The sequence below is a fragment of the Sminthopsis crassicaudata genome, chromosome 4 (genome assembly GCF_048593235.1).
Source record: "Sminthopsis crassicaudata isolate SCR6 chromosome 4, ASM4859323v1, whole genome shotgun sequence".
Lineage (NCBI taxonomy): Eukaryota > Metazoa > Chordata > Mammalia > Dasyuromorphia > Dasyuridae > Sminthopsis > Sminthopsis crassicaudata.
In genome coordinates, this window is record NC_133620.1 from 341,317,475 (window position 1) to 341,327,687 (window position 10,213).

Consider the following 10,213-nt stretch of genomic DNA (forward strand, 5'->3'; position numbering starts at 1 on the left):
AAGATTCTAGGGCAAGAAATAATAAGAATTGTGGGCAGCTAGGTGGCGCAGTGGATAGAGCACCAGCCCTGAAGTCAGGAGGACCCGAGTTCAAATGTGATCTCAGACATTTAACACTTCCTAGCTGTGTAACCCTGGGCTCAGGAAAAATAAATAAACAAAATTTTTTAAAAATAGAAATAATAAGAATTGTAATGATAATATTTAATAGAATTTTTAACTAATTATTTAATCCATCTACTCAGTAATCTAGTAAACATTAAACACAAAAGAATAGTCAAACATCTCATATATATAGATTTCTATTTGTCCCAGAGTTTAATGTGAACTCCATCAAATATAAATGATAGTAATAATAGTAAATACTTAATAAATCCTTTTTTCTCACTTTTATAAAATTAAAATTACAATAATAATATTTAGAGTACTTTGAAGTCTTCACCTGCTAAGGTCATGATCTATGAGTTCTCTCCAGTGTTGTGGAGAATCACTGAGACTTGCTGTGGCTGAAAAAATTTTCATCACCTAAGAAATCTGATGAAGTACTTCTCTTACTTTCCATAAAAGTCAAAAGACTCAGTTTAAAAATAGGATTATATTTATAGCTATTCCAGTTGAATAGGACTAGGCAGGGGCAGTGAAGTGATTCAGTAGACAGAGCACTGGGCTTAGAATCAGGAAGATTCATCTTATTGAATTTAAATTTGGCTTCAGACACTAGCAAGCAGTGTGATGCTGGGCAAGTCAACTAACCTTGTTTCCCTCTTAGTTCCTCATCTGTAAAATGAGCTGGGAGGGAAATGGCAAATCACTTCACTCTCTTTGCCAAGAAAACCCTAATGGGGTCATGAAGAGTGGGATAGGAATGAAATGAATGAACAATAAAACACTTATCAGAGGTATGCTCCCATGATATTTTTATTTTTCTCTGAGGCTGGGGTTAAAGTGACTTGCCCAGGGTCACACAGTTAGGAAGTGTTAAGTGTCTGAGACCAGATTTGAACTCAGGTCCTCCTGAATTCAAGGCTGGTGCTCTATCCACATTGCCCTACCTAGCTGCCCCCTGCTCCCATGATATTACCTTCAGAAATAATCACCTATAGGCCAGAAAGAAGATTCAGAGAAGCACAGTAGGGAGGGAGGTACATATAAATACATCTTAAATTATAATAATATATAAGAATAATAATATCTTATATATTATATAATATATTCATATATATAATATAATTGATTAAATTATCTTACATCATTTTAGCAACATATAATTTTGAGGTAAGCAGAGAAAGTATTATTAAATACATTTTACAAATAGGAAGACAAAGGCAAAAAAAGAATTAAATAACTTTCCCCAGATTACATGTCTCATTAGTGGTAAAAATAAAATTCAAATTCGCCTGACTTCTTCTATCAGATTCATCTAGTAGGGCTCCTTGCTTCTCAGGAAAGGAACCATTTTTTAGTATGACACAAAGTTTCCCTGGGAAGAGGATGAAGTCACAGAACATAGGACAAGCTGACTAGGTGCTGAGTGTATGATCTGGTGGAAATAACTAGGGAAGTTAGTGTCCACAGAACCAACTGCAGTTATTATGTATCTGCTCTGTCTCTCTCTAGTCATAAACTCCTTCCTTATGGTTCAACCTTAGGCAAAATTTTGAAGCTGGCAGTGTACGTCCTTGACCACCTTTCATCTCACTTTCCAGCTTCCTTTCTTTCTGTAGCTACTACTACCCATTTTATTTCACTTGAATTTCTATTCTTTTTCACTGAGTAGTATCCTCCTATTCTTTGAGCCTTTCCCTGCCTCCCCTCTACCACATAAAAAAGTCACCAGTCCCAGTTCCTTCTACTGATTTTATAATGTCATAGAATTTTGTACTATGGATCTTAGTCCAAAACTCTGGGATTTTTTTGAGGGGGATTGAAATTTTCACTTGTTGTTTAATCATGGTTGACTCTTCATGAGCTCATTTGGATTTTCTTGGCAATGATATTGCCATTTCCTTCTCCAGCTCATTTTACAGATGAAAACCTAAGGCAAACCAGGTTAAGTGACTTGCCAGGGTCACACAACTAGTGTCTGAGGTTAGATTTGAACTCATGATGATTAGGACTCATCTTCCTGATGCTAGGCCTGGCACTCTATCCATTGCCTATAAATTTTCAATTAGCAAGTATTTATTTTCTTTCTTCCTCATATTCCTCTTGCACACACACACACACACACACACACACACACACACACACACACACACACATTGGAAAAGAAAAAGAAAAAATGAAACCCCATGACAAATATGCTTGGTCAAAGAAAATAAATTCCCATATTGATCACATCCAAGATTTTACATCTCATTCTGTATTTTGAGTGGATCAGCTCTATATGATAATATTATTAGCATTACTTCTTCATTGGTCCTCTGGAACTACAGATGATTATTGCATTGATCTGAGTTCTTAAGTCTGTTGAAATTATTTGTCTTTATTGTTATTATATAGTTTATTCTCTTGATCCTGCTTACTTCTTACACAATAGTATTTGATTGTATTCATATATTATAATTTGTTTAGCCATTCATCATTTATTGGGCACCCCCTTAGTTTCCAGTTCATTGCCATGACAAAAAGACTTACTATAAATAGTTCTGTACATAGAAACATTGGAACTAGTTAGTATTCAGTTCTATTATAGTCCAATGGATTTTTCAAGCCATACTGCCTTCTACCACTCTATACAGATATCAAAGCAATTTTCCTTAAACTCAAATACAACTATGTCATTATCCTGCTCAGCCAATTCTCTATTCCTTCTAAAATAAAAGGTAAACTCTTCCATTTAGCTTTTTTTTTTTTTTTAAGCAGTTGGAATTAAGTGACTTGTCAAGGATCATACAGCTTATAAGTATTTGAGGTCAGATTTGAACTAAGATCCTCTTGACTCCAGAGCCTGTGCTCTATCCATTATATCATCTAGCTACCCCATCATTTAGTTTTTAAAGCCCTTCATGACCCCAACTTATCTTTCCAAACTCATTAGATATTATTTTCCCTCCTGCATTCTGTGGTCCAACAAAAGTAGATACTCTCACATGACATTCTACCTTTCATCTCCATGCTTCTACATTAACCATTCTCCATGCCTGAAATGTGCTCCTTCCTTACCTCATAGATTCCCCCTCTTGCTTTTAGTCACAGTTCAGCATCATCTTCTGCATGAAGTTGTCCATGATTATCCTCAAACACTGAGATCCTCTCAGCCAAACTTTTAAACTAATGTGTGTGATGTACATATTTATCAGTACTATGTTAATGCTACTTATTCACATATATATGCATATATATACATACATACATAGGTATATATGTACATATGTATATATTTATATATTTACTTTTCACCCATTAGTATGCAAGCTCATTACAAGTAGGGATTGTTTTGTTCTTTGTAATTACATCCTCAATACCAAGCATAGTGCCCAGCACAGAGTAGATAAGATCAATAGACAGATAGACAGACAGACAGATAGATAGATAGACAGACAGACAGACAGATAGATAGACAGGCAGACAGACAGACAGATAGATAGATACATAGATACATAGATACATAGATAGATACATAGACAGATAGAGAAAGCATTTGTCAAGCACTTACTATGTGCCAGACACTGTTCTCCATAGTTGATGCTTATAATAATTATTATTATATATTACTTATATCATCTTTAATTATAGAAAATATAATTATTACACCTAAAATTTATATACATTTATTATTACCATATTGTAATGGTATGTTATATTTATTATTACCACTTAATATTTATATGTATAAAATACTTTATATATGTTATCTCCTTTGATTTTCAACAATCCTATGAGGTAGGTGCTATTATTATCCCAATATCATAAAAATAAGAAAACTCAAGAAGAGAGGAGTTAAATGACTTCTCCATATTCACACAAATAGTGTACAAGACAAATCTGAACTCAGGTTTTCTTGACTCCAAATCTAGCATTCTATCCACTGTTCCACCTAGGTGTCAAGATTGATCCATTAGACAGCCAGCTAAGGTTGCAGCCATGGGATAAGTTTCCATAAGAGAAGAAGTTAGAGGTATAGCTCAGAGCATGATATACTGCTGGAAAGAGCAGGTTTGGATAGAATATCACCATGGGAGGCTGCTGGGAAATCATGACAAATGGGGAGATATCAGATATGATAGAGGAGAGACACAAGGACACTGAAAGGAAAGGTGCCTCGAATTAGCTTGAATTCAATGGCATTCCTCAATAGTAAATTCAGTAAGTCAACAGTCTGAGATCCCTGCCACCCCTCCTCCCCCCAAAATGTGAAGGTACTTTTGAGCTTCATTAATAGAAGCATGTTTTTTGTCTCTTAATTCTGTGCTGATGCAAAAACACTGTTTCCAATTCTGGGCAGAGCAAGAGGAGAATAATCAGGATAGTGAGGAATCTAAAACTACATTATATGTGGAATAATTGAAAGAACTGATATTTTATCTACAAAAGAATAGGAAGGGATGACATCAGTCTTCAAGAATTTGAATATTGTATAAGAAGGTTGCTTTATAGCTCATCCATCTAGCTACCTTTGCTATTTTCTCACCAACTATTACAGCACCCTCTGAACTACCAGATCTCCAAATACCATGCTCCAGGGAAGTAACCAGTTCAGCTTTGGAATTCCCCCCTGGATCTATACTGTCTTAATTGGCGTGAGCTTACTACTATATTGAAGCAACCCAAACCATGCTTCACCCTGGCCATGTACCCTACACTGCCAATTCCCTGGCCTATTCCTCAACAATATTATCATTGTTTCTAGCTAAAGATGTCAAACAATATATGGAGAAAGATTTTGATTCAATCTCAACATGTCCAACAATGAAATCTGCTATCTTCTGGGGCAAAGTTCCTTGTCACTAGAAGGTGTTTAATTTGGAATAGATGGCCAACTCTCAGGGGTTCTGTAGAGGGGATTCCTACATAAAGAGTACAGATTTGATGTTACCTAAAATCCCTTTCCATTCTTATCCTAATCAGATTAAAATTATTTAAACTAGGAAGCTTAATTAGAATAATCACGAATTAAAGAATATTACTCCTTCTAATTAATATCCTTAGATCTCTAAAAGAATGTGATGAATTATATAACAAAATTTCAGAGGGGAGGAAAAGGGTGAATTTCCAGACAAAAGAGCCTTTCAGAGTCTTTCACGAAGCTGTTTACTCTGCTCATACAGCCACTTTGCTTTCTCCATCACCCCACAAATCATGAATTGTGATACCATAGATGTGCTAGATTTGGAATCACAAGTTCAAATCCTGACTCAGCCATTTGCTAGTTATTCCATCTCTAGCCTTAAGTTTTCTTTGCAAAGTAAATGGGTTAGGCTAGAAAATCACCTCTAAGATCCTATCTAGCTCTGAAACTACGATCCTAAGATCTGATAACACATAATTATTAACTATGAAGGGTGGGACAAGGGACAGAAAAATAGTCAATGGGAATATGACCTTTCTCACCTTCTTAATTGAATCATAACAACTGAATATTTTTCTTCAAAACCCAGCTAGAAAACACCTATTCTAAGAAGCCATCTTTCTGCGTGTGTGTATATATGTTTGGTCTTCCTAATTCAATTTTAAGCTCCCATAACTAACAAAATAATAGCTTTCATTTATTTTAATTCACCACTGGCTTCCATTCCTTCTGTATCCAGCCATCGAGCCCCTTGAACATTTGACTGTCATGCCAGAGTGACTTTTCATGGAATTCCTGAATAAGATTGACTTCCTTTTTGTAGCTGTCTGATGTTCCAGCTCACATCTTCCTTGTGGATGCATTCATGTGTTTACTGGCAGGGGGATGGGATAGGGAATTTGGAAGTTCAACTATAGGTCCTAGATAGAGCTATCTCAAGGGATTCGTACCCAAAGGAGTCAGTTCATTTGTCCCTAAAGTTAAGATTGATAAGTCACCCATTCTGTTGTTTCCGATGGACTTAATTAGCATAAGTTGGAACACAGGTGACTCAAGAGTCTCAGACCATATCTTACTGAGAGTCTCCCAAAGCGATGTAATACAGTGAATAGAGAACTAGACTAAGAGTCAGGAGGACCCAAGTTCAGGACCTCAGACATTAAATTTGTGCATCCTGGACAAGTCAACTAACCTCAGTTTACCTCAGTTTTCTCAGCTGTAAAATGGGGATAATAATAGCATCTACCTCATAGGTTAGTGTGTGTATTTTTTAAGTGCTTGACATAATGCCCAGAACATAGTAGACATTTACTAAATGCTTGCCTCACTCTTTCTCTTTGCAAATTGGAAAAATACAGAGTTAGTAAATATTGAAAGAATCAGGCTTGTGTCTTCTACAGACACCATGAGAGACAGCATTGGATAGTAAAAAGCATGCTGGACTTGGAGTCAGAAGATTCAGTTCAAATCCTGACTCTAACACTTTGATATAACTGTGACAATAGGGAAAGGGGTCATTGAGTCTCTTTGAGACTCAGTCTCCTTATCTGTACATGGGGACAAAACTTTCAGTGGGCTATTGTAAAATCTAAATGAGACTATATAAAGCCTCTATAAAGCTAAAGGAGTAGCTAAGAGATTCAGTGGACAGAATGTCAGTCTGCAGACAGGAAGACCGGAGTTCAAATCCAGCCTTAGACACTTTCTAGCTGTATGACCCTGAGTAAGTCATTCAGTCCTGTCTGCCTCAATTTCCTCATTATTAAATTATCTAGAGAAGAAAATGGTAAACCCACTCCAGTCAGTATCTTTTGGCAAGGGAACTGTGAAAATTTAAACACAACTGAACAACATAAATTTTATAATTGTTTTATATAATACTGTATAGTTTAAACACTTTTTAACTATTCATGACTAAAAGTAGTCAACATTTGACTCCCTCCTTGTCACTGGTTTCCCTGACTTCCATTAAGTATCAAATCAAATCCTGCTTTCTTTAAGAGGCCTTTCATTCTCCACCCCCAATTCCACTCTTACTAGCAGTGTCTTACTTTAGAGATTGCCTTTTATTTATACTACATATTTCTTTTATGGATATAGTTATTTACATGTTATGTACTCCAAGAGAATTTACACTCTTTGAGGGAAGGAACTACTTGTGTGCCTTTCTTTGTGTTCCCAGCTCTTAACACAGTGCCCTGCACAGGGTAAACACTTATTATGGTAAATATTTTGACTATCTTTTTTTTTATAGTAATAGAAGGAATTTTATATATATATGAAAATCCAGGACCAGTCTAAGCAAAGATTTGTCCCCCCCCCCAACTTTCACTGAAATGGGTAAATGTATATATTTCCAGAGACTCTTCCCTTAGGCAGTCAACTAAGTAGACAAGAAAGCAAAGTAAATCTCAGCCATTTATGGGAAGTAATTCTGCAGTAAAAAGACACTCTGATGGAAAGACTGTAGGTGACAAGTGCCAAAGAACTCACCAGTATAACCCCTATCACCTCTTCCCCCAGGATTTTGACCCTAGAGCCCTGGAAATAGCAATGGCCTGCCCCAGATCAAAGAGCTTTTTCCCCAGTCGCCAAAGCCATTATTCAATGATGCAATTCCTGTGTCCAAAAGATCAGCTATCTCCACTATGCTTACCTAAATGCAGAGAATCTAAGCTAGCTGAAGCAATAAGGTACTCTGAGGAAAAGAGAGAAGGTAGCATTTGCACGTCAAAGCACTGCCACTGCCTCTACTATAATGTCCTCTTAGAATCTGGTAGAAACAATCCAGGGACCTAAACCCCAAAGTCTCACATTTAGCAATGCTCATCACACCCCTGGGACTATTTCAAGTTATGGAATAGACTTTTATAGAGAGAAGACCTAACAATTGCCTTCCTATAAGTATGTAGATGGTTCAGCAGCCTCAATGCCTGAAGATCTGGAAAAGGTTTTCCATTATCAAAATCCTTGTCATTCCTAGGGGAAAAAAATAACAAAATTCACCTGGAAGAACAAAAGGTCAAGAATTTCAAGGGAACTAGTGAAAAAAAGGTAGCCTTCAAATGAAGGTAGCCTAGCTGTACTTGATCTAAAACTATATTATAAAGCAGCAGTCACCAAAACCGTTTGGTATTGGCTAAGGAATAGACTAGTTGATCAGTGGAATAGGTTAGGTTCACAGGACAAAATAGTCAATTACTATAGCAATCTAGTGTTTGACAAACCCAAATACCCCAGTTTTTGGGATAAGAATTCATTATTTGGCAAAATTTTCTGGGAAAATTGGAAATTAGGCATTGATCCATACTTAACACTGTATACCAAGATAAGATCAAAATGGATTCACGATCTAGACATAAAGAGTGAGAATATAAAAAAATTAGAAGAACATAGGATCATTTACCTCTCAGACTTGTGGAGGAGGAAGGAATTTGTGACCATAGAAAAACTAGAGATCATTACTGATCACAAAATAGATAATTTTGATTATATTAAGTTAAAAAGGTTTTGTACAAATAAAACTAATGCAAACAAGATTAGAAGGGAAGTAACAAATTGGGAAAATATTTTTACAACTAAAGATTCTGATAAAGTCCTCATCTCCAAAATATACAGAGAATTGACTTTAATTTATAAGAAGTCAAGCCATTCTCCAATTGATAAATGGTCAAAATATATGAACAGGCAATTTTCAGATGACAAAACTGAAACTATTTCTAGTCATATGAAAAGGTACTCCAAATCACTGTTGATCAGAGAAATGCAAATTAAGACAACTCTGAGATACCACTACACCCCTGCCAGATTGGCTAAGATGATAGGAAAAGATAATGACAAATGTTGGAGGGCATGTGGGAAAACTGGAACACTGATGCATTGTTGGTGGAACTGTGGACAATCCAACTATTCTGGAGAGCAATTTGGAACTATGCTCAAAAAGTTATCAAACAGTGCATACCGTTTGATCTGGCAGTGTTTATACTAGGGTTATATCCCAAGAGGTCTTAAAGGAAGGAAAGGGACACATATGCAAAAATGTTTGTGGCAGCCCTCTTTGTAGTGGCTAGAAACTGGAAATCGAAGGGATGCCCACCAATTGGAGAATGACTGAATAAATTATGGTATATGAAGGTTATGGAATATTATTGCTCTGTAAGAAATGACCAGCAGGATGAATACAGAGAGTCTTGGAGAGACTTACATCAACTGATGCTGAGTGAAATGAGCAGAACCAGAAGATCATTATACACTTCAACAACAATACTACATGATGATAAATTCTGATGGGTGTGGCTCTCTTCAACAATGAGAGGATACAAATCAGTTCCAATTGATCTGTAATGAACAGAACCATCTACACCCAGAGAAAGAACATTGGGAAATGAATATGGACCACAACATAACATTTCTACTCTTTCTGTTATTATTTGCTTGCATTTTTGTTTTTCCTTCTCACGTTATTTTTACCTTCTTTCTAAATGAAATCTTTCTTATGCAACAAGATAATTATAAATATGTATACATACATTGTATTTAACACATACTTTATAATATTTAACATGTATGGGACTACCTGCCATATAGGGGAGGGAGTGGAAGGAAGGAGGGGAAAAGTTGAAGCAGAAATTTTTGCAAGGGTCAATGTTGAAAAATTACCCATGCATATGTTTTGTATATAAAAATTTATAATTTAAAAAAGATATGGCAGCCCATTAAAGGATTGTTCATAGTAATCTGTCTTCAAAAAAATCCTTGTTATTTTCAATTTATTTAACATCAGAAATGTATTTGATTTTTCTTAATGGAAATGCTATTTAAAAAGATGTATTACCATCTCCTTTGCCATTCTATGGACTATGAGGTCTTTGCATCTCTCCTGCAATAGTACCTACCTGCCTCTCTTTATAAGAATTTGAGTTTCTTGAGAGCAGGGATCATCTTATTTGTTTGTGCTATCCCAAGTGCTCAGCCCAGTGTTTTGCTCATAGTAAACACTTAATTCACCTTCTAATTTTCATTTATTCAGTGGAAGAAAGCTATAGTCACATCAAAACTATCAAAACATTTAACAGGTGTCAACTTTCTACAGGTGACCTATTTGGAACTAGAGACAGAGAACTGAGGAATAAATGGAGTGGAACAGGGCACAAGGACGGGGATTGGGTTCTGTGCAGTACTCCATCATGCCTGAGGAAAAGA